Source organism: Thermobia domestica, unplaced genomic scaffold, assembly GCF_964235325.1.
Source record: "Thermobia domestica unplaced genomic scaffold, izTheDome1.hap1.1 HAP1_SCAFFOLD_1390, whole genome shotgun sequence".
Taxonomy (NCBI): Eukaryota; Metazoa; Arthropoda; class Insecta; order Zygentoma; family Lepismatidae; genus Thermobia; species Thermobia domestica.
The window spans coordinates 25,136-41,895 of NW_027657100.1; the positions used below are offsets into that span (position 1 = coordinate 25,136).

Below are 16,760 nucleotides of genomic sequence, written 5' to 3' on the forward strand. Positions count from 1 at the left end.
ATGCAATCATTTGTATTTTAAGTTCTTCATTGTAATGCTGAGGGACATCTTTACAAGTACAACGACAATATTTGTATTCGTGCAAATAAGCACTCCGGACAAAATTCCTGGTAGCACTTGGGACATATTTCACATTAGATATTAATTACCTAATTTGAATATAAGCAAAATTCATACTATTATAATCTTATTAATCATTAAAGAACCGGAAAGAATTTCCATGATCTGCTCATAGATTGCAAGAACGCCTTTCCTATTGGACACCCACGCTACATTTCATTATAGTTACTACTTCCGAAGAAGTTATCAAAAATTGCCTTAGCCGACGATTTTACACGTCGTCTAGGCGGGGTATTGGCAAATAGTTTTCAAATAGCAATAATCGCACCTCGGTTAAACCTCATTGGTTACGATATTGCCACTGCGCAAAGATAATCTCACTCACGCTGATAACACTCCAATTTCAGATCACTCACTCACTATATTGGAGTATCTCAACATTTCCATTATTCCTATATATGTGGAAGTATTATGTTCTATAGAATGCAAATCGTATGTTAGAAGCTTATATCAAAAATTATATATAAAAAAAGAACAACTACTAATTTTTTCTCTCACGAAACTGATTCAATCGATGGCAAAGTATTAACCGCTGCCATCTAGCGTTTCATTTTGAGAAACAAATACCTCTTCTCGTTCATTTCCAGCCAATGAAAGGTCGTGCCGTGACGTTGAAAGTTTTTTTTTTTTAGTTAACGTGAGATGTTTTCTTCTTAGCTAACAGGAAATTTAAAAACAATATTCGGAAATAGATGTTGAAATTTTTATTATTAAAGGGAAATCACCATTTTTTTTTTTTCATTTAACAACATTGAGTACGATAACAATTCAATATAAAGATTAGGAAACAGAACTACACTACTGCTTATTATTTAACTCTGATATCAAATGTAATCTGATGAAATAGTATTAGAGTAATTCTATCTACTAAGCATTTTCTTTTTCTCTTGTGCCAGTTACAAACGACGGATAATCTTACAGTATTCTGCAGAGTTCATAATAATAAACGAACAAGTTCCTAAGTTCTTTTCAAAGTTCCTTCCGATCATGAGAGATCTCTCAAAGACCATTCTCGTTTTGTACTTCAAAGTAAACATAAGTTCAGAATAATTGTTATGTACTTGTGCTTGCTGCAGCTAACTTCGGAGGTACTCGAGTTGAAGAACGGATATCGCCGAATGTGAACTTTCCGAATTACAACGGTAATTCAGTTATTTTAAACAGTAAACATAAAAAGTTAAACGGATAAATTTTGATAGTGTACAGTAATAAAAATTAAGTGTGCCCTGATCTTAAATGACTGTGCACAACCCTTCGATTTAAGTTTCGGTGTTGCTGGAACGAATTATAAAAACATTTGTTCTTCCGGAATTTCGGTTGGCTTAAAATACTAAAAACGAAACCAATGAAAATTAAAACAAACGTCAATCCTTTCAACATTATCAAATATTTCTCTATATTGTGAAACTGTAACTTAGAAGATAATTTATTTGCCGACAATCCTGAACTATATTTAATAGAATCTATTTTACATTCCAGAAGCATATCAAAGGAGTCGTTTATTCAGACTTCCCTTTTCTTCGTCCGCGCAGCAGTTGCTCTACGATATCAACATTATATACTTTACTGGGAAATTTATACTAACAGAAGAACTCGATTAACAACTTGTTTCTTTAACTAGTCTGTGACATTTATAGAACAAAGAATATGCCTAATCTTGTTATATTAATCCTTACTTCGAAACGATTTTTCAGATGCACAGCGAACATTCGCTTACGTTCTAATCTTTCAGTTTCAATCTTTCAAAAAAGGGAAACTATTCAATATTCTGATTCATTCCCTTAAAAAATAAATCAATCTAAAATTCTGATTACTTCGTCTCCTTCCTTTGCGAGTTTGCCTTCTGCATTTTTTTTTGATTTTTTGTTTAATACTATCACTAAAAAAATGTGCTTTTAGCAGTATAATACTATCCAAAATGGTCAGTATCAAGTACGAAACTCATCAACAAAACACACTGAATAACAACGTTAGACATAATCTACTACATGTATTATTCCATTTAAATATGTATGCAGAAATCCCTTTCTTTTCCAGTTTTCTTTAAGGAAAGTCGAAGAGAAAGATGTTCCCATGGAACAAATTGCTATAGTTCGTTCATAATAATCACTCCCATAGTGATCCCTATCGATCAACGAACTCAAGAAAATGAAAACCAACATAGCGGTAGTTCGTCACAGCTACGGACGAATTTCAACATAATAAGCAATTCTTTATTTAATTTAAATTGTGGTAACTGTACGTCTACGGCATTAGAAAAGGCAACGACTAAGGAAGAAACTGACAAATACTATTCTATTAGGATAATTAGAATTGCTTCCAGAAAGAATTTCCGAAATGACACTCTTCTCATAGAGTGCAAGAAACACCTTTCAAATATATATGCTGTTATTTCACTGTAGTTTCTACTTCCGTAGAAGTTTTCAAAAATTGCCTTAGCCAACGATTTTACACGTCGTCTAGGCGGGGTATTGGTATAAAGTTTTCAAATAGCAATAATCGCACCTCGGTTAAACCTCATTGGTTACGATATTGCCACTGCGCAAAGATAATCTAACTCACGCTGATAACACTCCAATTCAAAATCATTCACTCACTACCTAGTAGTACACCTACATTTCTTCTACTCCTACATATACCGAAGCATTATGCTATACATTATCTAAATCATGTGTTCAAAGCTTATAGGCAGAAATATATAAAAGGAAACAAAACTACACTAATTTTGTTTATTCATGAAACCCATCAAATCGATAGCAATGTTTCAACTGCTGCCATCTAGCGTGTGATTACGAATAATAAAATTCTTATCGATTTCAAAACATAAAAATAGTGGCGCCCCTTGACCTGATTTTAGCTTACAACCAACAAAATATTAGTATTTTCACAACTGATATTGTTATCTTTAATATCAAACGGAACACAATAAACATGCATTGCATCCAACTACATTCAATACAATAAGATTTAATATAAATTTTAACCAATTAACAACAATAGAGGGAAATTTACCACCTTTCACCGAGACATTAAATGTAATCTAACGAAGTCTTACTACAACCACACCGTCAAAAAGTTTTTCGATAGCAAGTATCGCATCACGAAGCAACTACGTTGTTGTTCACAATATCGTCAATACACTAAAAAGCGCCCCCACGTCGAAAAATAACCAACTGAAAATCATTCACATATCATCTCGCTGTACTCCAAACCATCTTGTTTCCCTATTGTACAGAGGCATTCTTCGTTACATAATATAAATCGCTGCTATAAATGCCCTATGTGGAACATACATACAACAAAAGAAACCTACTTTTAATTTGCTTTTACACGAAACTTACGCAAAAGTGACTGATGTTTAACACCTCCCGTCTAACGGTTGCACAATATTAATGAAATATTTAGTTCACTTATGGTTTTTACACCTGATTGCAAATGCGTCAGGATAACTCTCTACGGGAAACCCTGATGCCTTCCTCTCATGTATAAATTTAGAAGTTAGAATGGAATATACGCAGGTATTAGGAGGTATGCAATCATTTGTATTTTAAGTTCTTCATTGTAATGTTGAGGGACATCTTTACAAGTACAACGACAATATTTGTATTCGTGCAAATAAGCACTCCGGACAAAATTCCTGGTGGCACTTGGGACATATTTCACATTAGATATTAATTACCTAATTTGAATATAAGCAAAATTCATACTATTATAATCTTATTAATCATTAAAGAACCGGAAAGAATTTCCATGATCTGCTCATAGATTGCAAGAACGCCTTTCCTATTGGACACCCACGCTACATTTCATTATAGTTACTACTTCCGAAGAAGTTATCAAAAATTGCCTTAGCCGACGATTTTACACGTCGTCTAGGCGGGGTATTGGCAAATAGTTTTCAAATAGAAATAATCGCACCTCGGTTAAACCTCATTGGTTACGATATTGCCACTGCGCAAAGATAATCTCACTCACGCTGATAACACTCCAATTTCAGATCACTCACTCACTATATTGGAGTATCTCAACATTTCCATTATTCCTATATATGTGGAAGTATTATGTTCTATAGAATGCAAATCGTATGTTAGAAGCTTATATCAAAAATTATATATAAAAAAAGAACAACTACTAATTTTTTCTCTCACGAAACTGATTCAATCGATGGCAAAGTATTAACCGCTGCCATCTAGCGTTTCATTTTGAGAAACAAATACCTCTTCTCGTTCATTTCCAGCCAATGAAAGGTCGTGCCGTGACGTTGAAAGTTTTTTTTTTTTTTTAGTTAACGTGAGATGTTTTCTTCTTAGCTAACAGGAAATTTAAAAACAATATTCGGAAATAGATGTTGAAATTTTTATTATTAAAGGGAAATCACCATTTTTTTTTTCATTTAACAACATTGAGTACGATAACAATTCAATATAAAGATTAGGAAACAGAACTACACTACTGCTTATTATTTAACTCTGATATCAAATGTAATCTGATGAAATAGTATTAGAGTAATTCTATCTACTAAGCATTTTCTTTTTCTCTTGTGCCAGTTACAAACGACGGATAATCTTACAGTATTCTGCAGAGTTCATAATAATAAACGAACAAGTTCCTAAATTCTTTTCAAAGTTCCTTCCGATCATGAGAGATCTCTCAAAGACCATTCTCGTTTTGTACTTCAAAGTAAACATAAGTTCAGAATAATTGTTATGTACTTGTGCTTGCTGCAGCTAACTTCGGAGGTACTCGAGTTGAAGAACGGATATCGCCGAATGTGAACTTTCCGAATTACAACGGTAATTCAGTTATTTTAAACAGTAAACATAAAAAGTTAAACGGATAAATTTTGATAGTGTACAGTAATAAAAATTAAGTGTGCCCTGATCTTAAATGACTGTGCACAACCCTTCGATTTAAGTTTCGGTGTTGCTGGAACGAATTATAAAAACATTTGTTCTTCCGGAATTTCGGTTGGCTTAAAATACTAAAAACGAAACCAATGAAAATTAAAACAAACGTCAATCCTTTCAACATTATCAAATATTTCTCTATATTGTGAAACTGTAACTTAGAAGATAATTTATTTGCCGACAATCCTGAACTATATTTAATAGAATCTATTTTACATTCCAGAAGCATATCAAAGGAGTCGTTTATTCAGACTTCCCTTTTCTTCGTCCGCGCAGCAGTTGCTCTACGATATCAACATTATATACTTTACTGGGAAATTTATACTAACAGAAGAACTCGATTAACAACTTGTTTCTTTAACTAGTCTGTGACATTTATAGAACAAAGAATATGCCTAATCTTGTTATATTAATCCTTACTTCAAAACGATTTTTCAGATGCACAGCGAACATTCGCTTACGTTCTAATCTTTCAGTTTCAATCTTTCAAAAAAGGGAAACTATTCAATATTCTGATTCATTCCATTAAAAAACAAATCAATCTAAAATTCTGATTACTTCGTCTCCTTCCTTTGCGAGTTTGCCTTCTGCATTTTTTTTTTAATTTTTTGTTCAATACTATCACTAAAAAATTGTGCTTTTAGCAGTATAATACTATCCAAAATGGTCAGTATCAAGTACGAAACTCATCAACAAAACACACTGAATAACAACGTTAGACATAATTTACTACATGTATTATTCCATTTAAATATGTATGCAGAAATCCCTTTCTTTTCCAGTTTTCTTTAAGGAAAGTCGAAGAGAAAGATGTTCCCATGGAACAAATTGCTATAGTTCGTTCATAATAATCACTCCCATAGTGATCCCTATCGATCAACGAACTCAAGAAAATGAAAACCAACATAGCGGTAGTTCGTCACAGCTACGGACGAATTTCAACATAATAAGCAATTCTTTATTTAATTTAAATTGTGGTAACTGTACGTCTACGGCATTAGAAAAGGCAACGACTAAGGAAGAAACTGACAAATACTATTCTATTAGGATAATTAGAATTGCTTCCAGAAAGAATTTCCGAAATGACACTCTTCTCATAGAGTGCAAGAAACACCTTTCAAATATATATGCTGTTATTTCACTGTAGTTTCTACTTCCGTAGAAGTTTTCAAAAATTGCCTTAGCCAACGATTTTACACGTCGTCTAGGCGGGGTATTGGTATAAAGTTTTCAAATAGCAATAATCGCACCTCGGTTAAACCTCATTGGTTACGATATTGCCACTGCGCAAAGATAATCTAACTCTTTTTTTTTTTAGTGCTAGCCGAAGGCTACCTCCCTTGCGAGGGTTACGCCCTCTATCCGGGTGGATAGGTAAAATTACTGGGGCAGAGAGGATATTTGAGCTGGTCTAAGGGATATGTAGGAAGACTGGAGCATCATTTTATATATATCACTTTATTATATTTCATCTTTACTTCATTATATTATACAAGTATGGTATCCACTTGGTCATTATGATCTTGTGATCATAATCATTAGGGTTGGGAAAGATGATGAGGAGGTGCACTTGACAGGACAAACACAAACAAGTTGTTAAAAACACGAATGCTGATTATCTTCTTGTCCAGGGGCTACTCTGGACAGTGATGAAGACGAGTGAAGCCCTGTTAGTATGATGAGTTCACAGTGCAACATATGTGGGCGAGACGTGATGGGGAAGATGGTCGGAAACGTAGGCAGAAGCGACAAAATGATCGGGGTGGTCAGGTGGAATTGTTTTCAGATAAAGGGAAAAGAGCAAAGATAGAGGGCAAGTGACTAAATTATATCCCAGATCGTAGTGGCGGTCGATGTCCATGGTGTCCAGAAGTAAAGGATGTCTTTGCTGAAATCGGGTGGTAATGAATTTGAGCCTTAACTTTTCTATGTGATGAAGTATGGTAGGAAAAGTTATGCGGTCATAGAACTCCTGCGTTGGACTCGGGAGCTTGATTCGATAAGCTAAACGGAAAGCATGGCGTTCGAGTACTTTCAATTTGGCATAGAAAAAAGGCAAAGCACTAACCCAGGCAGGGTGGCCGTACGTCAAGATGGGACGTAAAAATACCTTGTAGGTATTCAGGACTGTAGTAGGCTGTAATCCCCAGGTGGTGCCAATAAGACGTTTAAGTAGATTTAGTCGATTGTAGGCCTTGCGAATGATTTCTTTCAAATATGGCCGCCAAGTTAGGTGATGATCTATAGTGAGACCTAGGTAAGTAACCTGTTTGGCGGTTTTAATTCGTGTGCCATCGACTATGATGTTAAGAAGGTTCGGATTTTTTTGTATTCGAGAGCGCTTGCGAGGTGGAATAAAGACAATTGCCTGCGTCTTAGTGGAGTTGATGTGAAGTCGCCACGTATTGCACCATCGAAGGAAGGAGTCAATCGCTATGCTGAGAGAAGAATTAATCTGTTGAATGGTCCGGGCTGTGCAGAGAAAAGCAGTGTCATCGGCATATTGAAAAGTGTGCACATTGTGAGGAAGTGCCGGCATGTCAGCTACAAACAAAAGGTATAGAAGGGGTGAAAGAGCGGAGCCTTGAGGTACACCAGAGTGAATAAAAATGGGATGAGATAGAGAGCTATTGATGGTTACGTAAGAGAGGCGGTTAGAAAGAAAATGAAAGATGAAGCGGAGATAAGAGAGTGGAAGCCGGAAGCGGTGAAGTTTAAACATGAGAGCTAAGTGCCAAACTTTATCAAAAGCTTTTTCGAGATCGAAAAGAATGAGGCAAGACGGACGTGCAGTATTATAATGATTCGTAATGAGATTTATGAGTCTGAGTAATTGGTCGTTGATGCTAAAATTAGGACGGAAACCAGCCTGATGCACAGGTAACAGATTATGGGTAGTGAGATGAAGATGAAGTCTGATGACAATGATGCGTTCTAGAATTTTACTAAATACGGAGGTTAGTTGAATCGGTCGGTAGGATGCAACAGAAGCTGGAGGTTTGTTAGGCTTTAGAAACATGAGGGTAGATGAGGTTTTCCAGTCTGGGGGAAAGTAGCCGGTACGGAGAATGAACGTATATATATAAGAAAGAAGGAGGAGAAGACAGTAAGGTGCTTCTTTGATGTGGCAGTACGTTATCCGATCCAGACCAGGAGCTGTATTCTTTTTGCGAGTTACAACTGATGAGATGTCAGCAGTAGAGATAGGAGCGGTAAGAGGATTATTACCGGGGAGGATATGCGTTTCACTTGGTTGTAGATATGGTGCTGATAAGTTTAAGATGTCAGTAGGATGCCTCCGGGGAAAGTCTGGTGAAAAGGGTGTGAATGTAGTTTGTAGGTGGTCGGCAAAAGCGTTGGCTTTTTCTTCGTCAGTATGTAGCGGACAGTCGTTAATTAGCAATGGATAAGGCGTCCGGGTAAGCTTGCCCGTTAGCATATTAAAACGCTTCCAGTACTTAGTTGGGTGGGAAGTTTCTGCTAAGGTGTTGCAAGTCTTTACCCAGTTACGGAGTTTATATGCCTTGACATAATTTCGGACTGTGCGCTGGAGCTTGCGATGATGTCGAAGAGCTTCTAAGTTCCCAGTGCGTTGAAACTCACGGAAGAATTCACGGGAACGGTGGATTAGAGGTAAGTAGCTTGGTGGTAAGCGAGGTTGATACCTGGTTAGTGCAGTGGTTGGTATGTGGAGGTCAGAAGCATGACGGATAGAGCTGGTGATGTCGGAGATACGATTATATAGATCCTCTTCTGTTGTAGGCGGCTCAATATGGGGTAAGTCGGCGGTAATGGTGGAACGATAATCTTCCCAGTTTGCTTGGTCGAAGCGTGGAATACGACGAGGTTCTGGTAATTCTCGAGGAGTAGTAGCCTGTGGTTGATCTACGTGGAGCTTGATGGGAAGATGATCACTACCAATGGAATCTAGTACCTCAAGAGTGCACCGTTGTGAAAGGTTGATAGAGGAAATTACTACGTCTGGTGTGGTTTCAGTGATAGGTCGAGTGGGCTTGGGGATATGAAAAATATTGCCTGTGGTATGAGTAGTGATATAATCAAAGAAACGTTGTTTTTGATTATCCGGACGGCTATGAATGTTGATGTCGGCCATGATGATATAGTATTTAAAGGTATTGGATATATATTGAAAGAATGAATAGGGGATTGGATGTCCAGCACGTACATAGATGGTGGCTATGGTAAGGTAAAGAGAGCGAAAGTACAGAGTAATAATGAGATACTCCGGCAGATTAGGCAAGGATGGATGATACTGGCGATGACTGATTGAAGGATAGAAGCCGATGGCCACACCCCCGTTTGCTCGGCGTGCTGCTATCGCAGAGTCGCAACGAAGAAATGTATATCGAGGTACTTTGAACGACATGGATGGGGTAAGATGAGTTTCGTTAATGAGAAAGGCTTGGATGGTTTCTTCTAAGAGAAGCTGCTCAAAAAGGGTATAGTGAGAAGCTAGAGACCGGATATTAACAAATAATAAAGAAATATCCATAATTACGATGCAGCAGAAGGGTTGGAGGTTTCGGGTGATGCATGTTCTTCAAGCGGGGTAACATGAAAATAAACGTGTGGGCCAGAGTATGTGGCTTGAAAGGAACACTTAAAGATGAGGCGAGCAGAGTGGTTGACCACGCCAAGAATGTGTTGGCGAAGAAAAGGATGGATATTTTGCATAGCGATAGTGAAAAATGAAAGTAGTTGTTGGATAGTAATAGCTTCATCGGCAGTTGGGAGTGGTAGAGCTTGCTGAGTTGGTGGTAAAACGGGTCTTAACGGCACAGTTAGCTCCGGATTTAGAGGCTCAGCTGTAGGCCGTGCTTTGCAGCGATAACTATAAGTCGGGTGCTGCTCCGGACATGTAGAACATTGAGGGGGCTTAGCTAAGTTAGTGCAAGCCTTGGTGTCGTGGGCACCACTACAGTATCCACATTTGCTAGGTTGTGTGCATTTCGAAGTCGGATGAGAATTGTACGCCTGACAGCGTTCACATCTCAGTGGTAAAGGTGGCGGTGATTTGGACGGCTCGACTCTATGCTTCTTTTTATAGATAAGAGCGCCATAAGTTAACAGGTCATCAATGGTGGTTTGTGAATTAGTTAAAACTCGTACCATGTACGTGGCTCCATGATCGCTTTTAATGCGAATACACTTAAGTATGGAATGACCCTCGAGAGTGAGTTCTTCCTGAATCTCGTCGTCTGTGAGGGAGAGATCAACCCCCCTAATAACAACTGACAGAGCCGGTGGTTTTCGTGGTGGTGGCGTCTGTTTAAATTCCTTGGAGTCGAGTCGCTTCATGTGAGCATTCTTGCCAAAAATTTCAAAGCTGCATTTGTTACGTACAGTGGTTAAGAATGTTGACTCATACGATTTGAAGATTATCCCGTTTCGTGTACGAACAATTTGAGCGACTGAAGCGCGGGGTAGGTATTTGATGAGCTGTTGGAAAGCCAGCTTGGTGTTTTCTAATTTGGCATCAAAATTAGTTAGTAAGAACGAATGGAGACGAGGTTTGGAGGAATCTTGCAGAGATGGAAATTCATTACCGTCGTCAAGGTTCATGGACGAGACAGACTGTTCTGATTCACTCACGGTGTGATGACGCTTAGACGGTGGCTGAGTTGAGGAAGTGTTATGTTTATCCGGTGTGCGTGATCGGGATCTACCAGTATTTTTGCTTTGAGAAGCAGATGTATGCCTTCGGTCAGTCCCCTGGCCCACTAACGTGGGATTCAGAGACGGCCCAGGAGGTTGCTGTGGTAGTCCCGGATGGCCACCTGACGCCATTAAGATGGGCGCAAAAGATTGCGGCGAAGAGGATGAAAGTGACAATGAAATGAGGTTCTAAAGCGTCCTCGATCGAGAGGAAGCCCACTGTGGCTCTCACTTGAGGCAACAATACGTCCTCGCGGAGATGTCGGTCAGTGCAAGCACTGGCCCTCCACAAAAGAGATGGAAAAACGAATATGATGATGGCCACGGATTCCCACTTGAGACAGCAATACGGACTGCAAGGGGATGTCGATTGTCTGTAACAGTACAATCCTCCCTAAATGAACAAAAAAAAATGCTAAACAATGCTCGTAGAGCGTTAGCAATCGACCTCAGACGTTTGAATCGATAATCGATTCTGAATTCTGAGTGAGTATCCCTAGCTCACGCTATCTAACTCACGCTGATAACACTCCAATTCAAAATCATTCACTCACTACCTAGTAGTACACCTACATTTCTTCTACTCCTACATATACCGAAGCATTATGCTATACATTATCTAAATCATGTGTTCAAAGCTTATAGGCAGAAATATATAAAAGGAAACAAAACTACACTAATTTTGTTTATTCATGAAACCCATCAAATCGATAGCAATGTTTCAACTGCTGCCATCTAGCGTGTGATTACGAATAATAAAATTCTTATCGATTTCAAAACATAAAAATAGTGGCGCCCCTTGACCTGATTTTAGCTTACAACCAACAAAATATTAGTATTTTCACAACTGATATTGTTATCTTTAATATCAAACGGAACACAATAAACATGCATTGCATCCAACTACATTCAATACAATAAGATTTAATATAAATTTTAACCAATTAACAACAATAGAGGGAAATTTACCACCTTTCACCGAGACATTAAATGTAATCTAACGAAGTCTTACTACAACCACACCGTCAAAAAGTTTTTCGATAGCAAGTATCGCATCACGAAGCAACTACGTTGTTGTTCACAATATCGTCAATACACTAAAAAGCGCCCCCACGTCGAAAAATAACCAACTGAAAATCATTCACATATCATCTCGCTGTACTCCAAACCATCTTGTTTCCCTATTGTACAGAGGCATTCTTCGTTACATAATATAAATCGCTGCTATAAATGCCCTATGTGGAACATACATACAACAAAAGAAACCTACTTTTAATTTGCTTTTACACGAAACTTACGCAAAAGTGACTGATGTTTAACACCTCCCGTCTAACGGTTGCACAATATTAATGAAATATTTAGTTCACTTATGGTTTTTACACCTGATTGCACATGCGTCAGGATAACTCCCTAAGGGAAACCCTGATGCCTTCCTCTCATGTATAAATTTAGAAGTTAGAATGGAATATACGCAGGTATTAGGAGGTATGCAATCATTTGTATTTTAAGTTCTTCATTGTAATGTTGAGGGACATTTTTACAAGTACAACGACAATATTTGTATTCGTGCAAATAAGCACTCCGGACAAAATTCCTGGTGGCACTTGGGACATATTTCACATTAGATATTAATTACCTAATTTGAATATAAGCAAAATTCATACTATTATAATCTTATTAATCATTAAAGAACCGGAAAGAATTTCCATGATCTGCTCATAGATTGCAAGAACGCCTTTCCTATTGGACACCCACGCTACATTTCATTATAGTTACTACTTCCGAAGAAGTTATCAAAAATTGCCTTAGCCGACGATTTTACACGTCGTCTAGGCGGGGTATTGGCAAATAGTTTTCAAATAGAAATAATCGCACCTCGGTTAAACCTCATTGGTTACGATATTGCCACTGCGCAAAGATAATCTCACTCACGCTGATAACACTCCAATTTCAGATCACTCACTCACTATATTGGAGTATCTCAACATTTCCATTATTCCTATATATGTGGAAGTATTATGTTCTATAGAATGCAAATCGTATGTTAGAAGCTTATATCAAAAATTATATATAAAAAAAGAACAACTACTAATTTTTTCTCTCACGAAACTGATTCAATCGATGGCAAAGTATTAACCGCTGCCATCTAGCGTTTCATTTTGAGAAACAAATACCTCTTCTCGTTCATTTCCAGCCAATGAAAGGTCGTGCCGTGACGTTGAAAGTTTTTTTTTTTTTAGTTAACGTGAGATGTTTTCTTCTTAGCTAACAGGAAATTTAAAAACAATATTCGGAAATAGATGTTGAAATTTTTATTATTAAAGGGAAATCACCATTTTTTTTTTCATTTAACAACATTGAGTACGATAACAATTCAATATAAAGATTAGGAAACAGAACTACACTACTGCTTATTATTTAACTCTGATATCAAATGTAATCTGATGAAATAGTATTAGAGTAATTCTATCTACTAAGCATTTTCTTTTTCTCTTGTGCCAGTTACAAACGACGGATAATCTTACAGTATTCTGCAGAGTTCATAATAATAAACGAACAAGTTCCTAAATTCTTTTCAAAGTTCCTTCCGATCATGAGAGATCTCTCAAAGACCATTCTCGTTTTGTACTTCAAAGTAAACATAAGTTCAGAATAATTGTTATGTACTTGTGCTTGCTGCAGCTAACTTCGGAGGTACTCGAGTTGAAGAACGGATATCGCCGAATGTGAACTTTCCGAATTACAACGGTAATTCAGTTATTTTAAACAGTAAACATAAAAAGTTAAACGGATAAATTTTGATAGTGTACAGTAATAAAAATTAACTGTGCCCTGATCTTAAATGACTGTGCACAACCCTTCGATTTAAGTTTCGGTGTTGCTGGAACGAATTATAAAAACATTTGTTCTTCCGGAATTTCGGTTGGCTTAAAATACTAAAAACGAAACCAATGAAAATTAAAACAAACGTCAATCCTTTCAACATTATCAAATATTTCTCTATATTGTGAAACTGTAACTTAGAAGATAATTTATTTGCCGACAATCCTGAACTATATTTAATAGAATCTATTTTACATTCCAGAAGCATATCAAAGGAGTCGTTTATTCAGACTTCCCTTTTCTTCGTCCGCGCAGCAGTTGCTCTACGATATCAACATTATATACTTTACTGGGAAATTTATACTAACAGAAGAACTCGATTAACAACTTGTTTCTTTAACTAGTCTGTGACATTTATAGAACAAAGAATATGCCTAATCTTGTTATATTAATCCTTACTTCAAAACGATTTTTCAGATGCACAGCGAACATTCGCTTACGTTCTAATCTTTCAGTTTCAATCTTTCAAAAAAGGGAAACTATTCAATATTCTGATTCATTCCATTAAAAAACAAATCAATCTAAAATTCTGATTACTTCGTCTCCTTCCTTTGCGAGTTTGCCTTCTGCATTTTTTTTTTAATTTTTTGTTTAATACTATCACTAAAAAATTGTGCTTTTAGCAGTATAATACTATCCAAAATGGTCAGTATCAAGTACGAAACTCATCAACAAAACACACTGAATAACAACGTTAGACATAATTTACTACATGTATTATTCCATTTAAATATGTATGCAGAAATCCCTTTCTTTTCCAGTTTTCTTTAAGGAAAGTCGAAGAGAAAGATGTTCCCATGGAACAAATTGCTATAGTTCGTTCATAATAATCACTCCCATAGTGATCCCTATCGATCAACGAACTCAAGAAAATGAAAACCAACATAGCGGTAGTTCGTCACAGCTACGGACGAATTTCAACATAATAAGCAATTCTTTATTTAATTTAAATTGTGGTAACTGTACGTCTACGGCATTAGAAAAGGCAACGACTAAGGAAGAAACTGACAAATACTATTCTATTAGGATAATTAGAATTGCTTCCAGAAAGAATTTCCGAAATGACACTCTTCACATAGAGTGCAAGAAACACCTTTCAAATATATATGCTGTTATTTCACTGTAGTTTCTACTTCCGTAGAAGTTTTCAAAAATTGCCTTAGCCAACGATTTTACACGTCGTCTAGGCGGGGTATTGGTATAAAGTTTTCAAATAGCAATAATCGCACCTCGGTTAAACCTCATTGGTTACGATATTGCCACTGCGCAAAGATAATCTAACTCACGCTGATAACACTCCAATTCAAAATCATTCACTCACTACCTAGTAGTACACCTACATTTCTTCTACTCCTACATATACCGAAGCATTATGCTATACATTATCTAAATCATGTGTTCAAAGCTTATAGGCAGAAATATATAAAAGGAAACAAAACTACACTAATTTTGTTTATTCATGAAACCCATCAAATCGATAGCAATGTTTCAACTGCTGCCATCTAGCGTGTGATTACGAATAATAAAATTCTTATCGATTTCAAAACATAAAAATAGTGGCGCCCCTTGACCTGATTTTAGCTTACAACCAACAAAATATTAGTATTTTCACAACTGATATTGTTATCTTTAATATCAAACGGAACACAATAAACATGCATTGCATCCAACTACATTCAATACAATAAGATTTAATATAAATTTTAACCAATTAACAACAATAGAGGGAAATTTACCACCTTTCACCGAGACATTAAATGTAATCTAACGAAGTCTTACTACAACCACACCGTCAAAAAGTTTTTCGATAGCAAGTATCGCATCACGAAGCAACTACGTTGTTGTTCACAATATCGTCAATACACTAAAAAGCGCCCCCACGTCGAAAAATAACCAACTGAAAATCATTCACATATCATCTCGCTGTACTCCAAACCATCTTGTTTCCCTATTGTACAGAGGCATTCTTCGTTACATAATATAAATCGCTGCTATAAATGCCCTATGTGGAACATACATACAACAAAAGAAACCTACTTTTAATTTGCTTTTACACGAAACTTACGCAAAAGTGACTGATGTTTAACACCTCCCGTCTAACGGTTGCACAATATTAATGAAATATTTAGTTCACTTATGGTTTTTACACCTGATTGCACATGCGTCAGGATAACTCCCTAAGGGAAACCCTGATGCCTTCCTCTCATGTATAAATTTAGAAGTTAGAATGGAATATACGCAGGTATTAGGAGGTATGCAATCATTTGTATTTTAAGTTCTTCATTGTAATGTTGAGGGACATCTTTACAAGTACAACGACAATATTTGTATTCGTGCAAATAAGCACTCCGGACAAAATTCCTGGTGGCACTTGGGACATATTTCACATTAGATATTAATTACCTAATTTGAATATAAGCAAAATTCATACTATTATAATCTTATTAATCATTAAAGAACCGGAAAGAATTTCCATGATCTGCTCATAGATTGCAAGAACGCCTTTCCTATTGGACACCCACGCTACATTTCATTATAGTTACTACTTCCGAAGAAGTTATCAAAAATTGCCTTAGCCGACGATTTTACACGTCGTCTAGGCGGGGTATTGGCAAATAGTTTTCAAATAGAAATAATCGCACCTCGGTTAAACCTCATTGGTTACGATATTGCCACTGCGCAAAGATAATCTCACTCACGCTGATAACACTCCAATTTCAGATCACTCACTCACTATATTGGAGTATCTCAACATTTCCATTATTCCTATATATGTGGAAGTATTATGTTCTATAGAATGCAAATCGTATGTTAGAAGCTTATATCAAAAATTATATATAAAAAAAAAACAACTACTAATTTTTTCTCTCACGAAACTGATTCAATCGATGGCAAAGTATTAACCGCTGCCATCTAGCGTTTCATTTTGAGAAACAAATACCTCTTCTCGTTCATTTCCAGCCAATGAAAGGTCGTGCCGTGACGTTGAGTTTTTTTTTCTTTTAGTTAACGTGAGATGTTTTCTTCTTAGCTAACAGGAAATTTAAAAACAATATTCGGAAATAGATGTTGAAATTTTTATTATTAAAGGGAAATCACCATTTTTTTTTTCATTTAACAACATTGAGTACGATAACAATTCAATATAAAGATTAGGAAACAGAACTACACTAC

The 16,760-nt window shown here is 36.5% G+C and overlaps 7 non-coding genes across 7 annotated transcripts; all 7 read right to left on the minus strand.

The window, feature by feature from the left end:
* Window positions 1-291: 291 nt before the first annotated feature.
* Window positions 292-433, minus strand: LOC145677791 (U4 spliceosomal RNA). Its single transcript, XR_014130013.1, has one exon. It is a non-coding gene; the product is annotated as a U4 spliceosomal RNA (small nuclear RNA).
* A 2,095-nt stretch (window positions 434-2,528) lies between these two features.
* LOC145677787 (U4 spliceosomal RNA) lies at window positions 2,529-2,670 on the minus strand. Its single transcript, XR_014130009.1, has one exon. It is a non-coding gene; the product is annotated as a U4 spliceosomal RNA (small nuclear RNA).
* A 1,271-nt stretch (window positions 2,671-3,941) lies between these two features.
* Window positions 3,942-4,083, minus strand: LOC145677799 (U4 spliceosomal RNA). Its single transcript, XR_014130020.1, has one exon. It is a non-coding gene; the product is annotated as a U4 spliceosomal RNA (small nuclear RNA).
* A 2,097-nt stretch (window positions 4,084-6,180) lies between these two features.
* Window positions 6,181-6,322, minus strand: LOC145677788 (U4 spliceosomal RNA). Its single transcript, XR_014130010.1, has one exon. It is a non-coding gene; the product is annotated as a U4 spliceosomal RNA (small nuclear RNA).
* Window positions 6,323-12,481: 6,159 nt separating this feature from the next.
* On the minus strand, window positions 12,482-12,623 carry LOC145677800 (U4 spliceosomal RNA). Its single transcript, XR_014130021.1, has one exon. It is a non-coding gene; the product is annotated as a U4 spliceosomal RNA (small nuclear RNA).
* Window positions 12,624-14,718: 2,095 nt separating this feature from the next.
* Window positions 14,719-14,860, minus strand: LOC145677789 (U4 spliceosomal RNA). The gene has a single exon (XR_014130011.1). It is a non-coding gene; the product is annotated as a U4 spliceosomal RNA (small nuclear RNA).
* Window positions 14,861-16,131: 1,271 nt separating this feature from the next.
* Window positions 16,132-16,273, minus strand: LOC145677801 (U4 spliceosomal RNA). Its single transcript, XR_014130022.1, has one exon. It is a non-coding gene; the product is annotated as a U4 spliceosomal RNA (small nuclear RNA).
* Window positions 16,274-16,760: the final 487 nt, after the last annotated feature.